The following is a 24,162-nucleotide window of genomic DNA, read 5'->3' on the forward strand; positions in this document are numbered from 1 at the left end:
TGGAGGTTAGTGTCATATACCAATGTTTAAATTCATACAATATGAATAAATAGTTAACTCTTTTTGTAGTCCAAGCAATGGAGGATTTGAGAAGAAAGAGAGCAGTGTCTAGAATGCTAATCATTTTAAATCATCTGGGATGCCTCTTATGGCTTATTTCTCCAGTGTGAAGTTCAAGACTAGCAGTGCGTTATAGGTATATGCACACACACAACCTTGTCATGCAGACACTTTTTAAAACAAAGGGAGATGTCAGAAAGACTACATTCAATACCAGAGGGACTACCCAGAAACTGGCAGAGAAGACAGCTGAACAGAACCTAATACACTTCAGAAATGAAAGCAGATAAGTGTTGAATTGCAGTTACGCAACAATGTGCAACAAAACCTCAGTGAAGTGATAACTATGCTAGCAAATGTACAGAAAGAAAAAATCCATTGTGAAATAACATAGCAGAGCACACCAGGTACCCCCATCCAAGTTGACATCCCAGCAAGATGTGAGCAAGAGCTCTCTCAAAGAATAGATGGAATTCTACCAGGTTTGGCTGAAGCCAAAAAGAAAGAAAGAAAAAAAAAAAGCAGAAAACAAGTTTAAAAATGCTCTACTTCAGAGCAGGAGGCAGAGGGTGGTCTGTTTGTTCGTTTTGGTACTATAGAAATGAAAAAGACATGTTCGGAAACTGAGTGATAGCCTCCATGTTCAGGTGTACAGGGCACTAAATATATGGATGTCAGTTAAAACCCACTGTAAGAAAACCTGTTTTTTTTTTTTTTTGTATGCTTTATTTTTAAAAGACATACAAAATAAACAACAAATAACAATACAGGACATTTTCTTTTCCTAATGGAAAGAATCAAGCAAAGTCTCAAGGCCTGTTTGAGCTAAGTTACAAGAGCTGTTTCTGAGGCATTACCAATAGCCTTACTTGAACATCTTCTATTGACACATTCTTGCTAAGGAAGGCTTCTTGGTAGAGGTGTGTTTTATAGGACAAGAGGTAGACAGCTGTTTCAGAAAGGACTGCAATACTAGAATATACCAGCATAAACACCTAAAGTTTGGGGATATTAACAAAAAAATAAATAATCACAAAACGTGTCATTAAACACAAATCACCCAGTGTTTTCCTATCATGCACTCCCTATATTTTAAAGAAATAAATCCCAGGACAATTCCACACCACTAAAAGGCTGCAGGTTGACCTTCAGAAGATAAATCACTACATTTGAGATCCATGTCATATTTTATGGACCCTCTGTCTGTGTATTATCTCTAAGTTTATGATGTTCAGGAATGTTTTCTTCTTCTGGGGAGTACAAGGTTTGAGGTAAGCGAGGAAAAGACAAAATGTAAAACAATGCTCTTGAGCTTTTACTATGGGTAAAGTGGTAGCTAGCAAGTTTTACGTCAGCTGGGGCATACCGTAGTGAGTGCCCTCAGTAATTCCTTTTGCTCCTCAGCTAGTCAAGAAACACAGCCCTAGATATCTGAGTCATTGCTTCATATCCTGCCTCGCTTCAGCACTTCCTCATTTAAAGCAGAGGCTCCTCGGAGCAATAGACTGTACTTTCTCGATATCCTGCCTGAATTTGTTGAAATTCTTCATAGGTAAGACATCAAGTTTTCTGTCTTGTATTAGAAAGTGCTAAAACTTCAGTATCTTGACTGTCTTTTTGGCTCATGACTTTTACAATTGCTTCAGATAATGTGGGTGTGGGAAAAGAGGAAAAGACAATTGCCTGTTGTTCTTGGTGGTGGCTTTTTTTTGCTCCCCCATCCCCCCCGTGAATGGCAGCTTGCAGGAAAGGAAGGATATAGATTGAAAGGCTCCTAGTTTAAACTTTCCTGCTCTGCAGTTCCATTGCCTTTAGCGGGTCAGGGTGCACTTACAGACTGCAGTGATGAAAAGTGAGTATAACGCTACTGGAAAAACAAAAGGCAGCTTTCATAGCTTTCACCTAACACTCCAAAAAGATCTTGAACTAATTTAGGCGTGGAGTACAGTTTTGCTTTTAATGGCATTCTTTGTCTTTTGGTGTTCTTTACTCGTTGAAGTGGCATACCAGCAGAAGAGACTGAATGCTGAATTTCAGCTTAGTGAACTTCAGAAAATGAACACACACACCACCTCAAAACATGAGCCAAGAAAGAGAAAAGGCTCAGGCAAAAGTTTCAGCATATTAGTCACACCAAAAATGAAATCTCATGTAACTTTTCAGGTTCTGAATAGTCATTGTTTATACGCTGACAGCGTGTAATAAAACCTAAATAGCTTCATGTAAGGAGTGAAAGGAGTCCCATTACACCGAGGTGCACACACACAAGCATAAAGTCAATGCCACACAAATATGCAGCATAAGGTCTCTGTTTGCAGCTGGTGAAGAAATCACATATGAGAGCAAGAGGACAAGAAAGTGGGCAAGCCACTACTAGATAAGGATTTGCTCAGGTCATAAGAGATTATATTTTTTGTGACAAGCATTTATAGGCTTTGGAAAAATATAAGATACTACAGTACGGGCAGGTTTCAGAACTTGTTGCAGTTGAGCTTTGATGAAAGCTTTATTAGATTAAATGAATAATAATAAAAAACCACAAATGCACATCGCAGCCATACGGGAGGGCATTTTAAACACCTTTTTCCCCATTAAAATCTATTTCTACTCCTGATAAATTGTTCCTTCTCCAGAAGAAACTCTACTCCCCAAGGTAATGCAGGGAGAGAAGAAGGTAGAAGACAAACATGGGAAAATGCAAAGCAAGTAATGTCACGAAGCCAAATTTCTCCTGTGTGAACATGGAATTCAGGCCCCTTAAGAGCCAGCTCATGACAGATAATTTTCTTCTTGTGACAACTAAATTGACAGAAGTATTTCACCAGTTGACTGAAACTGAATCCTGAGGGCACAGTGAAACCACACAATGACAGATTTTAATCTGCACCAAATCGAAAAGCTTGCTATTGTTTTGAGTTTAACTGGATAATAAAACTATAAGTTATGTAAAGGCAAATATTAGCACAGATTTTTCCTCTGCAGAAACTAATGGGCTATTTGTAAAAGGTGGGAAGAGGTGGTGGGAGTGTTTTATCTTAAAGCTCCGTTGTTGTAATGCAAACAAGACCACCAGAATATTCAGCTGTATAACGCAGAGAAGGGGAAAGCCTTGAACATGCTGTTTCCAATTATGAAGGCCCTAAATTAAAACCACATGGATGTATAATACTGATCTGGTGGAAGCTACCTTCTTCTTGATGCTTCATCTGCCAGAGAAGCCACTCCAGAGAGGATGGGGGGAAGGGAAGGAGAAGAACATTTTACTCCTGCAGTAAGAAAAAAAACAAAACAAAACAAAACAAAAAAAAAAAAAAACAGCCAGAGACAACTGGGGGGAAATAATAAAAATATAAATATTTTTTTTAAAAAGGCAACCACTACAAACACCAACAACCGTACACACCAGCACAGCCAACTTTTTAGGATGCTTGTTGGCTTTTTCCCATTGTAGAAGGTTTCTACAGCATACAGCTTTTCTATTGTCTAAAATTCAACTCAGTTAGAATAACATGATTTTATTTTCTCTCCCACTAATTTCCCTTCCCTGCCAGAAGTTTCCTCTTTTGATTCCTGCCTCCTCTCTGTTCCTCGACTCTTGATTTCCAAACCCTTTCTTGCTTGAGACAAGAAGGAAACAGCAGAAAATCTTTGCTTTCTCCAGTTCAACAAGACTGCAACAGTACCCACTGTTTCTGAACCACCAATATCCAAAGCTTCAAGGAAGTTGGGGGGGAAGTATTAGCAATTTTAAGGAAGACTCCTATGCCAGTTGGTATTTAAGAATCCTTTGAAAAGGTCAAAATTGTTTCTGCCTCTCACCCACAATCTCATTCCTCTTCTGAAATGTTTTACAGCCTTCCCCTCCCGCTCAGCAAGAGGAGCCCATAGAGCCAGCCCTCCCCTGCAGGGGCCGAACACTCCTACACATACACAGAAGGTGGCAGTCCAATTCAGACAGCTGGGACGCTGCAGGCATATATCAGCAGAGAGATCTTCACTTTAACAGGTGAGAGAAACAAGGGGAGGAGAAAAAGTAGAAACTATCCACTGAACAATGAGGTACTTTTCTTATTCAGTCCACTAAATATGTTCACTCATTTAATGAATACCTCCTCAGTGAAATATCTCATTGATGATCAACAGTTTTCTGAAGCATGTGCCTTGGGGCAGAGTGGCTCAAAAGCTGTGCAGAGTAAAATCACCTGGGGAGCGTTGGTCAATGCTTGCCTGAACATGAGCTGGTAGTGTGCCCAGGTGGCCAAGGAGGCCAACAGCATCCTGGCTTGGATCAGGAATAGTGTAGCCAGCAGGACCAGGGAGATGGTTGTGCCCCTGTACTCTGCTCTGGTGAGGCCGTACCTTGAGTACTGTGTTCAGTTTTGGGCCCCACAGTACAAGAAGGACATCGAGGCCCTGGAGCGTGTCCAGAGAAGGCATACAGAGCTGGTGAAGGGCCTGACGCACAAGTGGCTGAGGTTGTTTAGTCTGGAGAAAAGATGGCTCAGGGGAAACCTCATTGCTCTCTACAACTGCCTGAAACGAAGTTGTGGGGAGCTGGGGTCAGCCTCTTCTCACAGATAACTAGTGATAGGACTAGAGGGAATGGCCTGAGGTTGCACCAGGGGAGATTCAGGTTGTAAATTAGGAGACGTTTATTCTCAGAAAGAGGGGTCAGGCATTGGCAGGGGTTGCTGTGGTGGTTTTACTCAGGTGATCAGCCAAGCTCCACCACAGCCACTCTCTCAAAGAGGAAGGGGGAGCAAATATGACACAAACAGCTCAAGGTTTGAGATCAGTATGATTTAATTAAAGGGAAAGGGAAGAACAAACAAAAGCAAAAGGCCATGCAGAAGCACAGAAAAAAAAAAGGGGAAAAAAGTTATTCTCTACTTCCCATCAACGAGTGATGTTTGGCCACGTCCTGGGAAGGAAGGCCTCAAAATGCATAAGGGTTGTTTGGGAGGACAGACTCCTTCCCCATGACAGCCCCCCTTTGTATTGCTGTGTGACCCCACATGGTATGGAATATCCCTTTGGTTGGTTTAGGTCAGCTGCCCTGGTGATGTCCCCTCCCCATCACTTGCCCACCCCCAGCCTGCTGGCTCTTGGGGGCTTAGAGGGAGCCCTGGTGCAGTGCCAGTATTGTGCAGCAATAGACCCAACACTGGAGTGATACCAGTGCTGTTCTAGCTACGAGTGCAGGGAAAGGTGACTCCACCCCAGACAGACCCAGTGCAGTTGCCCAGGGATGTGATGGTATCACCATCTCTCGGGGTGTTCAAGGAAAGGTTGGACGTGGTGCTTAGGGACATGGTTTAGCAGGTGGCATTGGTGGTAGGGGGATGGTTGGACCAGATGATCTTGAAGGTCTTTTCCAACCTTAATGATTCTGTGATATATGTGTATGCTGCAGAGGTACATGCAGTCAGATTTTTTTCAGAGCAATCTGAGCCTCAGAGACTTTGAGGATTTTAACTTATGCCTACCCCTATCTCTCTATGTATAGAGAAGTAGCTCTGCACCTTCAGGTGCATCTTAGTCATAACTGCAGCATCACTGAAGTGAGTCCTGTTTTATGGCTGAAGCTAACTCCAGATTTGGTTGTTTTCTCCTATTCCTTTCACTCGATTTTCTCTGCCTCTGCTTCTTTCTAAACTCTCTTAATTCCAACCACCAGACTTTTCTACCAGTCAGTTCCTATGTTAGTTACTAATCAAATGTAATAAAATTGCTGGTAGTAGGACATGGTCTTCAAGCAAGTGCCCTAGTAAGATTGAAGGAAGGAAGTATGTATCCCTGAGTCATTATCTGTTTCAGGATGCCTAATGAGTGAGAAAGAAAGGAAGGCAGGGGAAAAAAAAAAAAATCACAACTTGAAACAGATTTAATATGAACACCTATAAGCCTTAAACTGCAGAAGTGTCAGTGTGCCTATCAATCCCCAGGAGCACAAATTGCTCAGAACAAACCTGCCTTTCTCCAGCACAAGCAATTTAAGAACAATACATGCATACATAGCTAGCTCAAGGACTCCAGGCTAGCTAGACAAGCTCCAGGCATGGAAGACTTGATTGGTTTCACGCGTGTTAAGTTATGCAACTTCTTACAAGGGATGTGACCGCACTCTAATTTCAGTTAGGATTTCCTAACATCCCAGAACTAACCCTTTTAAAGCCATAGGGTTTTTTTATTCCCGTCTGTGGGTTACCACTCTTTGTTTTTGCTTTTGAAGCAACCACAGTAAAACATTCCCACATGTACACCAGAAAAGCTCAACCTACTGCAGCTTCTCTAACTACATCTTAATGAGAGCTTTAGCAGCAGGTGCTGCTTCAGTTCAGCCACTGTCACAATGTCCATCTCCTAGCAGATATTAGGGGGAAGTCACCTATGCAGATCTAGAGGCCTTAAGAGCTAACATCAAAACTTGTAAATGCAGATCTAAACAACAACTTGACTTCATGTCATTTGCAAGGATGTATTTCAAGTATTTTCATTTCAGTCACTGCAGTTTAAGATAGTTCCACTCCTGATCCCCTTCTGTTTTATAAATGAAGAGTGAAGGGACTGCTGTAATTCACTTTTGCCTGGTGTAGCTGAAAGTGTCAGCTTTTATGAAGGGAGGGGAGGATGCAGAACACTAGTAAGTTACTTCAACTAGAGGATACTATATTTTTTAAAACTTTAAATTATTTCTACAGCTTCAATTTGCATTAAGATTTTTTCCTCCCATGCCTCCTTGTACATATATAACGTTTCACTTTTCTGTATTGTTTTGTTTCACTTCTCATTTCCCTGCAAAACTGTTAAAGAACTAGGCATAGTGAGATTCAGGAGACAGCTATTTGCTTGATTGCCCCACCCCAGTTTATGAATAGAGTTTGATAGTTTCAAAGTCCAAATCTATTACTCAACTGTGTTTGAAGGAGCAGGATAGTCTCTTCACCTCTGGCTTCCCAGATGTCATTTCCTAACATCTGAGTTTCCTGTGTTATGTATTGCCATGTGCTTAAGTTATGAGCCAACGGTTTTCTGTAGCAGCAAACTTGTTTTCAGCTCCTTTCTCAGCAGCCTTGCCAGAATAGCGTCAGTTGTAACCATGGCTTAGACATGGCTCATGTTATTAGAACTAGAGCCAAGCTGATTCTTGCCATCATATCTGAGAAGAGAGGATTATATTATTTTGACCTCTGGATGGTCTTCTGTTTCCTGAACTCCCCAGATCTCCCTTGCTGAGGCAGCCCAGGTTGAACTAAGTTTGTTCTTTAAAGACTAGATATTCATGGTCTGTAGGAAATCAGAGCGTGCAAATTGACTATTGTCTTGATCAGCAGAACCAGCATGTTTTTACTACTCAACTTTGCCAGAGTTGGCACCGTCATTTCCTTCCCCGTTACAGCAGACAGACAATGCAAACATTGAGCTGCACCCAGAACATACATATCTTGCAGTTACTGTGAACTCTTCCTTCCCAAGCAGTGATGTTTTCCTATAACATCAATGCACTACGTTATCAAGGGAAGGGCATCTCTCTTAACTAGCCACGATGAAGGAATTTGCCTAACCTTCACGTTTCCTCTCCCCACATCCCCTGCCAGATACATGCATTTAGGGCAGGCAGGGCAAAGATGCCCAGAAGCATTTGTGAAATCCCAGAGGTGAGAGGAGATGGTGACAGGGAGTGTCGCTGCTCTTCCAGCTCTACCACATACCCAGAGCAAGGGCAAACCTCTGGCTGTTTCACTCCCATGCACTCCTCTCGGTCACACATATTAATGTTTCCGTCCTACCTGGGCTGGAAGCTAAGTTTTCCTTGCAGCTGACATGATTACAGCTAGTTAGCAGTGTGCAGCCAGCTGCCCGGGGCAGCTCAGTGTTTGGCACAGGCTGAACACACACACAAACACACACACTAACAGTGTGCTGCCACACACTGATCTGTTAGCAAAATACACAGCAATGACAAACACTGGCTCAGACATCTGCACATCCCACAGCAAGTACATTGGAGTTGTATTTCCAAGAGATTTTAAAAGACAGCGTCACAAAGACATGACCCAGAAGGAATTAGAAGCCTCTTTGTGTTGGGATCTATAGAGTAGAAGCTGTTAGAGCTGCTACTTGCTCCTATAGCAAAATTTATATTATTTTCCATAGTTTGTTCGTTTGTTTTTTCCTTCCCTTGAGATGAGGAGAGACCCTTTCCTGACAGGACAGACTGCAACAACATGCAATTAAGAGGACAAGAATGAAAGCTCCCTGAGGGTACCCATGTTGACGTGCATCTCTTATTTTCCCAAATCCTCCACTGGGAGAGGCAAAACCAATAATTTTAAAGCTAGAAAATTTCCCTGAAAAAGGTTCCCCTGCAAAACAGTCTGTGAAATAGGTGGGCCAAGCTAGAGAGTGAGAGGTCAACATTTAATCAGTGATTAAAACTCATGTAGGTCCCCTTACTGCAGGACTAATTGTACTGCCTTCTCCCATGTTTCTTCCCTCCTCACTAAGAATGGAAGCAGCAAAGAGTAAATTAATTTGTACTAGAACCATCCAACCAGTACGTATACTTTGGGGAGATCTAACTATAGAAACTCTTGGGCCCACGGTTAGGGTCTGCTAAGTCCAAGGAGCACAGCAATGCCTTGCTGAGTACACAGTCATTTTATGGCACTAGGATCTGGTTGTGCCACACCCTAGATGAAGTCCTAATATTCTCAAGAGCAAAAACACCTAATTAAAATGCTAGAGGGTTGTATGGCCCATCAGTCTGAGGGATCTGATTTCCTCATGGGAAACAGACTTTTGTCCTCACAGACTATCCTCCTCTCAGCCTCTACACAATTCACCCTTTGATGACCTCAGTACAGCCACAAGTTTGATGACAGTCATGGTATGAAACCACCATGTGAATTTACAGGTATCTTCTGAACAGTGGTTTCACGGATGAAGTTGAACATCTGGATTCAGATGCAAAAGTGACACGCAACTTGGCTGGCTCACACTGGCTGGCAGTATGTACCTCACCCCAGCTACAGGTCCCTTCCACGCTTCAGAGGGGAGAGAAGGATTTAAGTTAGGATAGGCTCAATTTCAGTTTTATCCTTTTGTTTCCCTTCTCCTTATTTCTCTTTCGTGTTGAAAGAGGCATAAACCAGAAATTCTGTTTGTCAAGGGTCATCTCCATTGGATGTTATAGTGCTACTTCAGCTCCAACCCTCCATGTAGTTTGTGGTACAGGAGATTTTAGGAGGAGAGCAACTCTAAGGGCCCAGCTGAGGTAACGCAAGCCATGGCTGAAACCACCATTAGCTCACTATCAGAAAGGTGCAGTTCAGAGGCACCTTGTGACTTACCCCATTTAGGCCAGGACAAGTATTTCATCCCAGGTGGATACTCAGGAAAGCTATAAGTCTGCAAGGTTATACTCACACATTTTGCCTGCCCTGAACTACTGCTAGAAACCGTGTTTCCTCAGTTCCAATAAGCTCTGGCTTCTACTTTAGAGCTTCTGTAAAGAGTCCACAATCCTTCTCCAGCTGCCTCCTCAACTTCATCTCCCAAATGACTGTTTACAGCTTGAATGAAGGGTTACAAAGGACCAACACATAGCACTTAGTTCAGTCCTCTAAATAAACAGTCCCAGATATGTCAAGGTCAGCTCTGAGATCCTCAAAATCTGGGGTATTGTAAGATACATAAATAATAAGCCTCTTCAGATCCCATCTGGTGGGACAGGGGTGCAAGGGCTTTGAACTGCAGGCATGAGATCAGCCCATCCACATCCAAAGACACCCATGAGTGCTCAGAGGAAGTGCTTCAAAACTAGGGCATCTGAAGTTTACATACTTCGACTGCTTTCTATGAATTATTTTTCCTGTTTAATCTCATAACCTTGCACTTTGTTTAACAGTTACCAGTTAAAGCAGAGGGCACAGTACTGATCAGACCTAACAACTGCTACTTTGCTCTTAACAAGCACATTAACAAGGGGGATGAAGTGCGTGTCCCGAGACATTGTCACATATCACAAACATTTGTGTATACAAAAAGGGCAGCCATAACATCTATTGCTATTTTAAAGAGCTCTAAAAATCTGAACAAAGTATTTTATTTGCTAGCAACATAACCAGTCCTTTAGATGGATAGCAGTTGCCAGTAAACTGAGTACAATGTCATATCTAATCAATCACAACTTTGTACTTTCATATCAAAGACCTCACATCCCTGTTCCTGTGAGAGTTAGGCATGTAGTAGGACTCACTGCGCAACCTATTAAACACTCTTCTCCCCACTTTCCCAGATTAAATTAAAGACCACACCTTGGGTAAGCAGTAGGCAGTTTCCACATTCTCCTCATCAGAGACTAATCAACTCAAGTTCTTGCTGAATGCTTCAGCTTTTTACTAGGAAGCAAATACAAATGGAACTTCTTTTCAAATCATTTTCTGTGAACTTTTGACTCCAAGTTCGGTTATTTGTAGGAGTTATTTCATGCCTTACATTGCCAGGAATACCCAGAACTTTGGTTTTGGCCACCTCCATACGATGGATTTTTGTGAAGTAGCAATGGCAGGATAGGTCATTTGCTCAGGAAGCCCAGCTGTGGCAAATAAGTGTTTCAGGAAGCACCTCTTTTCCCAGCAGAAGTAGGAAGACTCATTTAGTTGCTACATCTGTCGCTATTAAGCCAAGTAGTATTTTAAAATAACAAAATTACTCTTGGCTACAGCTTTGTTAGACATCTCCCTAGAAGGGTCTACTGTCCTAAAATCTGATGACAAAACAGAAAAGCAGTTGTTTACCCTAGCAGTAGCAGCTGTACATTAAATAGCACTGTATTTTAGGAGGATTTGACTGTAACCCCAAAACACTCACAAGTACTTTGAGATGTACAGGATTGAAGGCTTGTCCAGTCTTATCAAAGTATTCACAGCTTACTACAAGGTGCCAGAGACCCTACCCAGCTATGGGCCTGCCTCTAGATTCTGGTTTCAGCATGTAGATAAACTCTGTTTTTATTTATTTAAAATCATAGGCCAAATAATTCTTTTGCAAGGAGCAAATAAAGGAATTTAGTCCTTTTCACAAGAGTAGCAGAAGCTTTTAGAGAAACCTGAAGACAACCAAGACAATCTCTCAGAAAAACAAGAGTCATCCTTTTGACCAATATTTTACTTGTTTTGCTCTCACTTACAGAAAGCAGGGCTGTTCATTGATGGTTGCCGTCTTCAGCACATATATTGTAAATATAAACAAAATATTTAGATTTCAGTCATCTGATTTGGACACAACATTCACCTCATGAGAACACTGAGGCAGAGACTGTCAGAAAATCCTGAGCATGCGCAACTTTTAAGAAATACCAGGGGTGCCCACTGTTTTTTTTTTGTTTTTTTTTTTTTTTTTTTTTTTTAAGTCATGGCTTTGGGATACACATGCAGAGAAACACTTGAGAAGGCTGGCCCTCAAACTACAAAATCATAGCTACCTGCTCAGTTTTGGGTTACCTCCCAAATTATATTGTGATATTTATTATAAGCTAATACAATTATAATGGCTGACATTACAGAATAAGATACCTGAGTACACAGAGAGATATTATCAGAAATTTCCACTCACACACGCCCCTTGAATTTTGAAATTGCTAGAACTCCACAGCACATCTTTGTGCCCTTTATATTCCAAGGCACATCATGTGTCCAGCTAGCAGTTTACTGGTGGGCAATACATATACTTAATAATGTTTCCAGAATCCGTGGCACAGACCTTGTAACCACTGTAAAGCTCCAACCCACACGTTCCTGGATTTCCAAAGCATAGTTATTATCTGGGTGATGCAAAGCCTCATTGCTTGTGCACAACTCCAGGCTAGAGCTTGAAGGGTGCCAAAACAGACATGCCACTGGCACCTGATACTGTACAGAAGAGCTTGTATCTTTGTTATGCTTCTGTAGGCACCAAACCTGCTCCTCTGGCTACCCAGAGCTTCTACGTCACCACCCAGGGGAGTTACAGCCTGTTCAGCCCTTGCAAAAGAATCTACTGGGCCTGGATCATCCTAGGGGTGAGGGGGAAACCTGCTGTGAAACACCACCAGAAAGTATTTCACAGGGTGGTAGCCAGTGGAAGGGAAAAAGTAGGCATTCAAAGGAGATGTGTGTGCAGTGGGAGGGGGGGGAAGCCACACAAGGGATGTTTCAGCTAGAGCACTGTTAAGACTTCTCACCAACGTTAGTGAAGCTAAATGCTGCAGCTTCAGATACTGCTGTTTGCAGAACTGGGGGCTCAGTAAGAGCCCTGTTACAAAATATATATATATTCCTACAAGATTTGAGATTATTATGCTTTAGATCAATTAATGGATTGCAAAGATATTTGTCTGTATCTGTAATTCTTGTCTGCTGAGGTTGATAATGTAATCACAGAATTTACCTCTTCAGTGATGAAAGGTGAGGTCTAGAGATCAGAATGTAGGTCAGTGCTAATGCATAAAATTGCAGGCCTTGTTTGGGATGTGTTGTTTATACCCTCTGATTCCAGTATGGGGCTGGTTAGAAATATACTTTAAGTTTAACTTTACCTAAACTTTCACAGGGGGTTTCCCACAATGAAAGTGCAGAACCACAGAGAGGCCAGGCTGGTCTTTCACAGTATGAAAGCTTGCGGGTTTGCAACAACTGCCTCTTTCTTTACAAGTTACTACTTAACCTCACATTTAAAACTGCAAAAACAGATTATAGTTCTGTTCAGTATCTCTGACACTGTGAAGAGTTAAGTTTGGTGGATGAAAGAGACCCTACAGCAGCTACCTGTGCACTGCTCTACAGCATAGGTCAAGACTGGCTACCTGGCCAACGGGCTGCCTTTACAGCACAGTTGTATGAAGTTAATCCTGTTACTCATTGCTAAGGCACTTTGTTTGGGTCCAGGGCCACATCTAAATTGCTCTCCACCACAACACTCAAGCTAACCCAGTTGTGTTGTAATAGCATCTGATGGTAGCAGACAAGACATCTGGATAGCGTTCATATATTTGACACCATCTGGTTGCTTTCAGCTGTGGCTTACTTTCAGATGACAAGTGTTATGCTCTGTAGTATTAAACACAGTAACTGGTGAAAGGGTTATATCACCACAACTGAAGTAAGCTCCTTTTGAGAAAATGAAACAATTTGCTAAAAGAGCTCCATTATGATGATATAGCTCAGTGATAGAAGAGTAAACTGAAGACTGCTTTAAAAATACCTCTACCCTTAAGAGCAACTTTCAGTTGCAAACCTATATTGGGGATATAAGTCCTGTAATTAATTTGCACATTGGATTCTCATCTTCTAACTAGTAAGTTCAAAGACTGACTTATTTTTAGTCTCTTCAGCTCTCACAATCCAGAAAGATCAGTACCAGCTAATGGTTTGAAGATGCAATGAACAGTTCATAACCTATTTTCTCAACCTTAGTATTTTTTTCCTTATGCAATCAAGCAAAGTACCCTTCTAATTCTTTACCCTCCTCCCCAGCATCCTTTGTAGTCCATAGACAAGTCCAAAGCTAAACTATACCACCATCTCTGGCAGTTCAATCAACTCCATGCTACTGGGGAAGAAAAGAAACCATGAAGGCAAGTCCAGCAGTTGAGTATTGATTTCTTCAGAGCTTGGGATGCTGGTTTCTGTTGGCTTGTAACGGCTCCAAACTTGTCTGAGGCGTTACTTCTCCAAAGCACAGCAAAAGTTATTGCTTCAAAACAGAAATTGGATCTGACAGAGTTTGAGCCCAAAAGCCTTAAGCCTGACATCTCACTGCCTTAACTGTCATAGGGCTGTTTGTTAAGGTCACTGTTTAGGAGTACGTGAATCTAACCTGTTATCAGTTACTGCATAAGCCAACAGCAAGATGTTCTATGGAGCAGAAAATTAAAGTGCCCTGTGAATATCAGGGCTTACAGTATTGCCAGTGCTGATTTGCAATGGGGAAATGAAGTCACAGAAAGGTGCTGCAGTAGAAAACATGATGACACAAGAAACTATGACTTCTATCCTACCTGCTCATCTGTTTTCCCCAGAGGAAGAGACCCTTCCACTGCAAAACAGTCTTTTTTTTTCCCCCTGTGGTTTTGCATTATTGTTTTATTTGAAAAACAAACAAACAACATATTCGAGAACAGTTCTCCCTCAATTCTAGAAAAGCAGCACTCCTGGCAAGGTACAGCCCTCACCTAGAAATCACTCACAAGGAACTCAGGAACTCTGCTGAAGTCCTGCACAGTCTCTCGTAGGAATGTCAGAACACTGAGCCACCACAGAAAGAAGAAAACAGGCACACGCATACATCAGGACATACACATCGCTTATGAAAGTGAAACCACTTTCAGTAGGTTTCCCACATCTTCTTATAGAAGAGACCAGGCAACTTCTGAAAGTTGGTTGTACCCACACATGGCCATTGGAAGAAAAGAGTGCTGTTATTAGAGAAGGAGGAGGATGCCACTTCCTTCCTGTATCAAGGATCTGAATAAAAATATCTACAGGAAAGAAATATAAATGGTCTTTCAATGTGCTTTGAAAGGAAGGAGCTCCTCTTTCCTTCCAAACCCCAACTTTGTTTCTTAAGAAAGAACCCAGTACCTTCTTGTGTGGTCATGATTAGGGATTTAGGGTGGGGAGAGGGGGGACTGTAATACTATTACATTGATAACTGACAGAAGGACTTTGAGGACAGGAATGAGACAATATCTGACGATGTTTACAATACTTGAGAGACGCTGGTTTTAGATTGTAAAAGGATTTGGCTGAACTAGATCTGAACCAAACATTGACAAAGTCTGAAAGCTTTAAGAAGATTGAGAAAAATTCCAGAGTATACGGCTTGCACGAAGTGCTTATGACCCCATTGCACCTTTTCCCTAGTCACATAAACTGACTGTTAAGGATATTTCTTTCAGACATATATATCTATATATATACACAAACATATAAAAAATATACATCTACCTCAGTTCTCAAGCCAGTAGTCCACATTCCTCTCCAACATCTGGGCAAAATAACTTGGGAAGAACATACAATATACAATGTAGAATAATGTTGAGATGCCCATTAATTCATTATAGGATTGCTCTTCACTTGGAAAAATTACAGCTTAGCAAAACAAGCACAAAGTGTTCACAGGTATTTTTAAGGTCTCTTGTTTGAAATCTTATTTTTATTTCTCTCCCATGGACAGAAGTTGATCAGACATCAACATCCTTACATTTGTACCAGAACCATTTAACTGAAAACATTCAGCTTTGATACCAAAAAAACCTTGGTTCAAAAGGCTGTGTAGATTTCTGCTTTGACTGAAAATAAGATATTCATAAATATTGTCACAACAGGGGCAGGGTAGGTAATGCTACTGTTTTTTTGTTGTTTTGTTTTTTAAAGCCTGCAATATTTGGCAACTGTCAACTTAGTTTTGTTGTTGGTTCAAGAGTCCTTGAATCACTAGAACTTAATGTTTTCATTAGAATAAAGTTTACACTCCACAAGTGCTTTGTGTATTTCACTGTGCAACTATGTAGAAGGTGGAGAATCTCCTAGAAAAGAGAATAGTTTTTTTTGTTTTATTTTGTATGTTTTTAAGTTATTTGCTTTCACTGCACTTACCTGTCACACTTTCTGGAAGAAAAGTTGTCACCAGAACACGCAGGAATATCCGAGATACTTTCTTAAGATGAAGGTGGTACTGGGTACTTGGTGTAGAGTACTCTAAGGGAAATTTGTACTATAAACAGTTTCTACCTTCCCAAAACAGTTTTCAAATAAATTGCAGCTGCAGGTCTATATTGCCAACAATTAAGAAATAAAATAAAGTCAACAAGTAAAACCCACACACTTTCTCTGTTGCTTTAACAAAGCAACGTTCTTGAAGCCAACAGCTCAGGCCAATATGAGCTCCCCTGGGTTCAGTGACTCTGATATCACTGAGTTAATTAACACCTTTGATTGATCCTGAAATTTGTTCTGGGACTATAAAAAATTATGATATTGAACAAACTTAGAAGCAACTATTCAAGTTGTACTTTGCAGTTCAGGAAAGTAAACCAGGATGCGATTCAGGTCATTCCCGCTGCTCAGAAGACCCCTTCTGAGACCACTATCATTGAGTTCACTCTCTGGGTTCTCAAACCCTCCAAGAGGTGCCCAGCACTGAGCTTTGCCAGTTCAGTTGCAAGTTAACGCCACGTTCTTGAGAAGAGCCATGAAGTGTTACAATGACCTTGGTTAACCTCAGTTTCTTTTTCTCCTCCCGTGGTGTTCTGAGCTTTCAATTTTTCAGAAGCACCATGCTTCTGTGCTTCCTATGCTTCCATGCCTAATGTGGGGATGCAATAGTTTCCAATTAGTCTCTTTTACCTCTGATGCTCACAGTTTTGCTGCAAAGATTTTTGAAGTTTTGCTATCTTCTGAACTTCTGTTCTACAACTTTCTTCCTCCTCTCACTGATTAGAAACTGGATCTAGTGTATGGTAGGCTCACAATTCAGGAAGGTGATGCACTGTCTAGTAAGAGGTCTGACAGAAAAAGTTACCTACTGTATCTGTGTGGAATTGTACATGTATATATATTTTATATATATATTTATATACACATATACATGTATATATAAACTAATATCATCAGGTCTTGAAGAAAGGTGGTTTCTCCAATACATGAATTAAAAACTGCCAAGAGGAGAGACAACTCACTTCAGGAAACCAACTTGTAGCCTTCTTAAACCCTGTGCCTGTAGCTGGCAACAGTTGCCAACAAATACAAGCATTTAAAGGGCAGGATTTTCCCACCTCTCACTGTACCGAATTGGAAAGTAGTTTAGGAGATTGGAAATTCTCTGGAGCTAAGTGTTACACTTCCTCCTAGACAAGACACCGAACAAAGATTAAAGACATTCTATCGACTAGACCATTAGCACAAAGCAGTGTCTCGAGCCTGAAATAGTTTCCCTTCTGCTTCCTAGGAAAGTCCCTCAGAATTTCCCTTTCTCCCTATGCCCTGTGACCAGGCTTTATCCACTATATGAATTTGAAAGTTAAAAGTGAGGGATTTTTCCTCTTTCCTTCTTTGGACAGATGACATTTACTGAGGGGGTTTTATAATCCTGTCTTGGTGTGAAAGATAATTGCTGACTGAAGAAGGGGAAAAAAAATCTTGTAAATATATAATGTATTGAGCAAGACATAGCTAAGGCTAGCACCACAGATATCTATGAAATTAATACACTAAATGTTGACTGTTTAAAAAAAGCTTTTTTTGCAACAGTGCTTTACAGTATAAAAAGTTCAATATTGTTCTTTGGCAACTTGGCTCTTGTCAGGTTACATCCTCTCTAAGTTTTATGGCTCTTCAGTTGCACTCTGTCACAATGCCATGCAGAGGAGATGGAAAACAAAGATAAAATGAATTGCATTCATGAGCTGTAAGAGACTTATCAGCCGGTATGCAACGGAAGAAATTAAGGACTGCTGAGACATGTCGTAGGCTAGGCAGAGTGCTGAGGTCAGACTATACGCCTGCATCAGTGCCTGCACCTCAAGCTGTCCAAAGCGTGATCTTGCTTAAATCACCAAGAACCCCACTGGTCCAGGGGGCTGGTGACTGGCTGGGAAGCAGCTGCTGCTCCAGCACTGCCTGTCCCTCAGTAACAAAAGGCAATGCCCTGCTTCCCATCTGTTTACAGGATGCTTGCCCTGCTTTGTCCTGTCCCTGGTGTCCAGCAGCAGCACTCTCCTCCACCTGCTTTTCCAAGAAGCCTGCACCAGCTCTGTGCATGTAGTGAGGCATCCCCATCCATCTATAGGGACTTACTTAGAAAGGATGAGTTCAAACAATTCTGAGTTTTTCAGTATAGATGCAGAAATGGAGCTCAGCCCATTGAGCGATGGAGCTGCAAACTCTGCAGAAATTTTTAACCTGGTGTAGATACTTAAGAGTAGGGATGTTTCTACGAGTAACAGACTAACAGCAACATTAGATGACCACTCCTTCGATGAGAAAAAAATTTCATGTGGAAAGCCTCTAATCCATGGTTGCTCAAAGTCTTTTAACAATAAATAAAAACTACAGTGGAAGGGGAAGACCATGAGGCAGACATTGAAGAGTGAGGAGAAATACCTGTCAGGCCCTCCCCCTCAGTGTGCAATAACCCCATATTACAACACATCTTGGATCTTCTTGACTCTGTTTTATGAGGAGCTATATGGAGGGATTCATATCATTTGGCATACTATCTAAAAAAAAAAAAGCAATCAAGTACTTGATATGAACGGTAGGGAGATAAGCTGATTTCACCTCCCTCTCTCCTACCCCGACACAGCCTATAAATGTTTCTCCTCAGCTTATGACCAGCAAAAACTTGAAAACAGTAAGAGTTGCTTTCGTAGAATTTGAGCTGTCAGGTCCTAAGCAGTGCTACTAATACAAATTGGATCATCTCTTTCTTCAAAAAGAAGTCTCACTTTCACAACTAGCTTCATATCACCCAGTCTGGAAATACCAGTATCAATCCCTGTTGTATTAATCCAATTAATAGCTTTATTGACATCAGTTATCTTACTCATAACTTCATGACTTGTCATATAGGTGAATCTAAGCATCACCTCAGCTGTTTGGTCATTGAACAGTGATCCCGAATCAGGCAATGCCACTGTTATAAGGGTCAGTTTAAGCAGATGACAGGTAAAAAAAAAAAAGTCACACAGTCAAAAATAAAGAATTAAGATTCTTATTCTGTGTTAACATTGTATTCCACAATACCTCTATCTTCCAAGTAAATTTAAAAAATAAAAAAGTAAAATAAGACATCAGCCAGAGAGTACTAGAGCAAGATACTTGGACAGGAACTGTTTTCAAAACAAGAAAAAATACACAACATTTAGTCAGCTAAAGGAACATTCACCTCTATGCATCATCACTTCTGATGTAGCTCTTAAAAGCTAAGGTTTTTGAAAACACAAAGTAAACAAAAAACCACACACCTCAGCCTCTCTTGTGTAACTGCAATCTCTTGGAAGAACAGTTCTTTATTCTTCCTAAGAATAATTTATTCATCAAAGGAGAAAATCATTTTGTTGGAACTGGTAAATAAAGAGCAGTGGAAACTCTCAGAAGAGCAAAAAGGAATTGAGAGAAAGAGGAACTTTGGGGGGAGCTGTCAGAAAAGCATTACAAAAAGGAACAATAACTTTCTGGTTTCTCTTCAGAAGTTTCATAAAAGGGCATGAGACCACCACACATCACCAGTCACAGGGATGAAGTCTCACCAAGCGAGCACAAGGCCAGGCAAAGGGTGGGACACACCACATGCTGCTTAGGCTGTGCTTCCTGCCCTTTCAGATTCAAACCTGCAGCATTCAGAATCCCAGCGGGTCTTACAGTGTGCAAAACGGGGACAGGCAGGGCTGGGAACACTTCTTCAGGGGCTGGAGCACAGAAGTGGCTCCCCCTAAGTCAAGAGCCTTTGCCCGGGAAAGACAAATGAAAGGTGGTGCCTTGCCATTCAGCAGAGCACAGGTGTTCTCTTGCAAAACTCATTGCTAAATCTAGCACAAAAGTTAATGTTACATAAAAGACAAAACAGGTTTTAAGAGAACAGGATGCAAGCCTACTACTAAACGTCACCACCAATTACCTTGCAAAACTACATACAGGACCACACAGCCAGTGGTATAAAATGCCTCATAGATCCCTGTACAGACATCCTTCTGGTCCCTGGATTGACCTTCACCCCAGGGAAGCAAGCAGATGGCAGACACAAAATTCCCCAGAAACAAGTGCCGGAAATACGGATTACATGGATCTTAATTCCCTGAGAATTCAGTCAGGCCAAACATAACCTGAAAATACCCAATAACCGCAAGGCTGTAGCATCATTTGATCAGTGTTGATATCTACTGACTTGCATACCAGGAGCGCGCTTCCTTCCTTCCGAAACTTGAAATGAAACATGCCACATTTAGCATCAGTCCCACTGGGTCACCTGAACCCTTCCCATTTTGCAAAGCCGCAAACAACTTTAGTCTGAGAGCTATTAGAAACGTTATTCTGAAATTAAAACTAAAGTCTAGAAATTGTAATAAGTTAGCACACTTTGTCTGAGTATAAGTGATTTTTTTTTGGCCAGGCACATCCAGAGTTGTTATTTCCCTTCAAAATTTTAGTAATGTGTTTGAAAGTTTCAATCCCGCACACTTATATCAGATGCAAACTTTATCTCCTGTTTCCCCCCACATTTTATTTTGTATACATGGACATATACATACACACATTTAAATATGTGCACCATAACTATTTATACAAAGTTGGAAGAAGGGATGGAAGCTCCTGCTGTAAGGTTCTGTATGGGGTACAGCTCTCTACTTGGAACGAATCACACGCAGTCACTCTTTTATTCTTTAACCCTGAGAAGGAATAACATTTCAGAGTACATAATAAAATTGACAACAATCTTCCGGTCTCCAGAGCCTGACTGTTGCTCATGATAATCATTAAAACAGGCAATGGGAAATTCCAGCAGCACAGGAAAACGTAGGCAAGCCCAAAGCCAGCTCCCCACCCACCACGTGCCACCTCTGCAAATAGGTGGCGTGACTGGGGCACAGGCAGGGAAAAGAAAGGAAGCACGGACAGAGTACACTATGCTTTAGTGAGAAGCAGATAAGGACAAGTTTGGATAGCTTTAACAGCCATAAACCTTACAAAAGCAAACTAACTTTAAAACCAGGCCAGCCTTCAGTCTCATAAGTGCGCAAAGTTTCCTACGGTGCACCTGAAGACCGAGATCTTCCTCCAGAACTTGGCTGCCACCACAGCACATTTTATAGCATGAAGGTCAGGATGTTCCCCCAGGTAGCAAAGGCCACTTTTTCCCCCACTGCCTCGAGCAGAGAGGGTGAATTACACCAACAGTAAATCACATAACTGCTACTTGCCATTGTTCACAAATCCCTAGAAAATTACTTCTAAATCAAGGCAATTTACTTCAACAGCTAACACCTTAAAGTAGAAAGCTGTGGTCATATTTTGATACATGCTATCATGTCCCTGAACTCTTCCCTTGGACTAATTATTGGACAGCTGTCTAAACGATGCCTCATTTTGTTTATAGGTTTCTTTCAGATAAGATCAGAAATAATCACGCAGTTTCAGTACAGGCTGTTGCATCACAAGAACTTTATTCAAGAAGACAGATCATGATTTCTGCTCATAAACTCACTCATCAGCTTTCTACTAGCAAAGGTAAAAGGACCGCATGGTTACATAGATAGAACATTTAAAGAAGCGACAGAAGATTGCCTGGGTGTGTATGAGGAAGAGCAAGGTGACATTTCTCAGCTCAGGGTGCTCTCAGGATTTCTCAAAGACAGGGAGAATGGCGTTCCCCCGCACCAACCATGAGTAGCAGCAGCCAGTTAGCATAAGATTATTTTTGAAAGCCAAAGGCACATAGGATAAAAACTAGAAGAAACCATCGGTGACTAAGCTGCAAAAACTTTGCCAGATGCATAAGGAGATATTTCCTTCTTGGCAGAGTGGCTTCCATTCATCTGCTAAGTGCTTTTGGCCAACTATTCCAGAACTGCTGGCGTCTCCTCTAGCTGGCGCCCGCCCCAGCCTGTACCACCATTTATTCCATGCCCAGCAGAATTACCTGTGCTACTCAGCCAGCGCTAGGTGTTGGCCAACCAAGTGGAAAAGATGCCAAACAGATTGGTCCCTTTAATATAACATGCAAACGTTGCACCCACGTAGCCCACAGAAGCTTTTAAACTGGTGTCATACCCAGCAAGCACCACACAGAGGTACCTCCTCAGTGTCAAAAGGGTTCCAGCATCTTCCTCAGCCAGCCCTCCCTCCCAGGTCAAACATCCTTTCTGCTCTAGATCCCAAACTGGCCACTCTCTGCAGCTGGAGCTTTCACAGCTGAAGCCAGCTGCTTTTTTTTTTCCCCTCTGGTAGCATAGCCTGACTGCTCAACCACCAGAGCTGCTGCCCCATGGTACGATCACAGGTGGGTCACACTCCAGCTGTGTCACTCATCACTGCTGGTCTCTGATGAAACAGCTGCCCACAGAATCCACGGAAAGGCTTGAGGCAATAGAGAAAAGGAAAGCCATCTGCACACAGCACAGGCCCTTGACTCATGCACAGATTTTCTACCCAAGGCATTTTCCCCTCCTGCTCTCCCAGCTGTCCTGACTAGCAGAGTTGTTCACAGAGGAGCATCCCTAACACACTGCAGCAATGCTATTTCCAGGGTTAACAGAGCACTCCTGAAAAATATAATTTCCTTATTTTACAGGGAGTTTAAATGTTACTTTTTTCCCCCCTGCAGCACTGAGTATCCTTCTTCTCCTCCTGGTGGAGGGAAACAGCTTGAATCAGTTTTCTTTGTGACAAAAAAGCCGTGCTAGTCTGTGGGCACGTGGAACATTTTATTTTCCTACTTGGTTGATTTTATTGCAGGCTGAGTGAACATGTTAAGTAAATGGCCTCACACCCATCTAACGTTTACGTCACAACAAAGATGCTGCCAAGAAGTTCCAAGTTTTGCAATTTAATCATATGCTTTAATCACTTCACATGCCTTAGTTACTTCAGGCAAGTTAGGATGTTAAAAAGAGGTATTCATTCTCCTGGAAATTATTTTTCATTGAAAAGTCTTACTCAGTTAACTGTTTTAGCCTCTCAAAAGAAACATGCCTAAATAATTCCTTTGTCAGATTAAAATGAATAGTAAATGGATTGCCTTAAATTTGAAAAAAAAAAGTCATAAAACAAATATGATATATTAGTTTCTTATACCTCCATTTGATATAAGCCCGTGCTTAAAAATAAAACAAATAGATATGAAAGAGCAAACAAACTAATCACTTCAGATGCTGCTCCGTACAGTAACTGGAACACCTTACACCAGCTGAACTGCACTGACTGGATCTCCTCTTTAGCATACCAACAACAATCCTGGTGAAGGTTCAGCATAGACATTTCCATTTCAAGCAGCTTCAGCTCAATCCAGAAATAAATATTATTTCAAATAAACAGCAGTATATTGAGATAAATTAAGGGTCAGGTGCTCCAGCAGGACCAGTCTGAAACATTCCCATAGTTAGAGAGGAGAAGCCAGATACACAGAACAAGACCTTCCTTGCTCCTTCTTTATGCACAAGCCTAAACTTCAATAGGGAAGTAACAAAAGCACGTGGGTGAAAAGAAAGGCCGACATTCACATGCAAGCCCAATGTAGTTTGGTATTTCAGGTCTGATCCCACTTCTCTTTCAACCAAGGCTTTTGTACAGACATTTGTGAGAAGCAGAAACCCCACGGGGACTCTGTGTGAGTAAAGCAGCCAAAGCCAGTGAAGCAAAACAAGCTGGCTTGGCTGGAACAACAGCCTTCATTTGGCTCTTGAGTCAGAATCAAAACTGTTAGAAAAGGGCTAATAAAACCTACATCGATTCTAGTGAAACGACATCACTTCTAGGGGCTCTGACTTTAGGGTCATTCCTGTCTGCTGCTGTCATACCTTTACACAGGCCTCCTAGCTGGCCACATATACTAAGTTTTGCGTTCTTTTTATATAAGAGATATCATAAGGACACCCTGTTGCTAACTGAGAGCAAGGGCACAGCTGCAGGACCACTGCAGAGCACAGCTGCAAAGCATCAGCCACCCAGCTGTCCTCCTTCAGCCCAGCAAGAGACCTTGCTGCTGCAGAGGAGCCCTGGTCCCTGCATGATCACCTTGTTCTTGTCCTGGGGCTAGAGCACAGGATAAGTTTGCTGATCATATTTTTTTTTTAAGAGCAGCTTTATGTAGAACAGAACATCCTTACAAAGCTGAGAGGGAGGATACCATCAGTGTACCAGTTTAATTTTCTAAAGGAAGGAAACACATATGGAATAAGCTCACTTTGCATAAATGCATATCCTTGCTTGAAATAATAACCAGTACAATGGAGATGGAGGCAACCACAGGTAAAGGCCATCAAAAGCATGCAAGGCACATTGTTTTTAATCCTTGAATAAAGAGTCAAACAGCCAAGTGTTTCATGGTGCTTACACTTCTGGA

The 24,162-nt window shown here is 41.7% G+C and overlaps 1 protein-coding gene across 1 annotated transcript in view; it reads left to right on the forward strand.

Annotated features, from left to right (window-relative positions):
- Window positions 1–1,453: 1,453 nt before the first annotated feature.
- Window positions 1,454–24,162, forward strand: part of LOC101802919 (T cell receptor beta variable 2) — a 34,810-nt gene continuing 12,101 nt past the window's right edge. Inside the window, exons 1-2 of the mRNA XM_013092951.5 lie at window positions 1,454–1,612; window positions 3,915–4,066. The gene's annotated coding sequence lies outside the window, so the exon portion shown is untranslated. The remainder of the gene's footprint in view (window positions 1,613–3,914; window positions 4,067–24,162) is intronic.

This window comes from Anas platyrhynchos, chromosome 1, assembly GCF_047663525.1.
Source record: "Anas platyrhynchos isolate ZD024472 breed Pekin duck chromosome 1, IASCAAS_PekinDuck_T2T, whole genome shotgun sequence".
Classification (NCBI taxonomy): domain Eukaryota; kingdom Metazoa; phylum Chordata; class Aves; order Anseriformes; family Anatidae; genus Anas; species Anas platyrhynchos.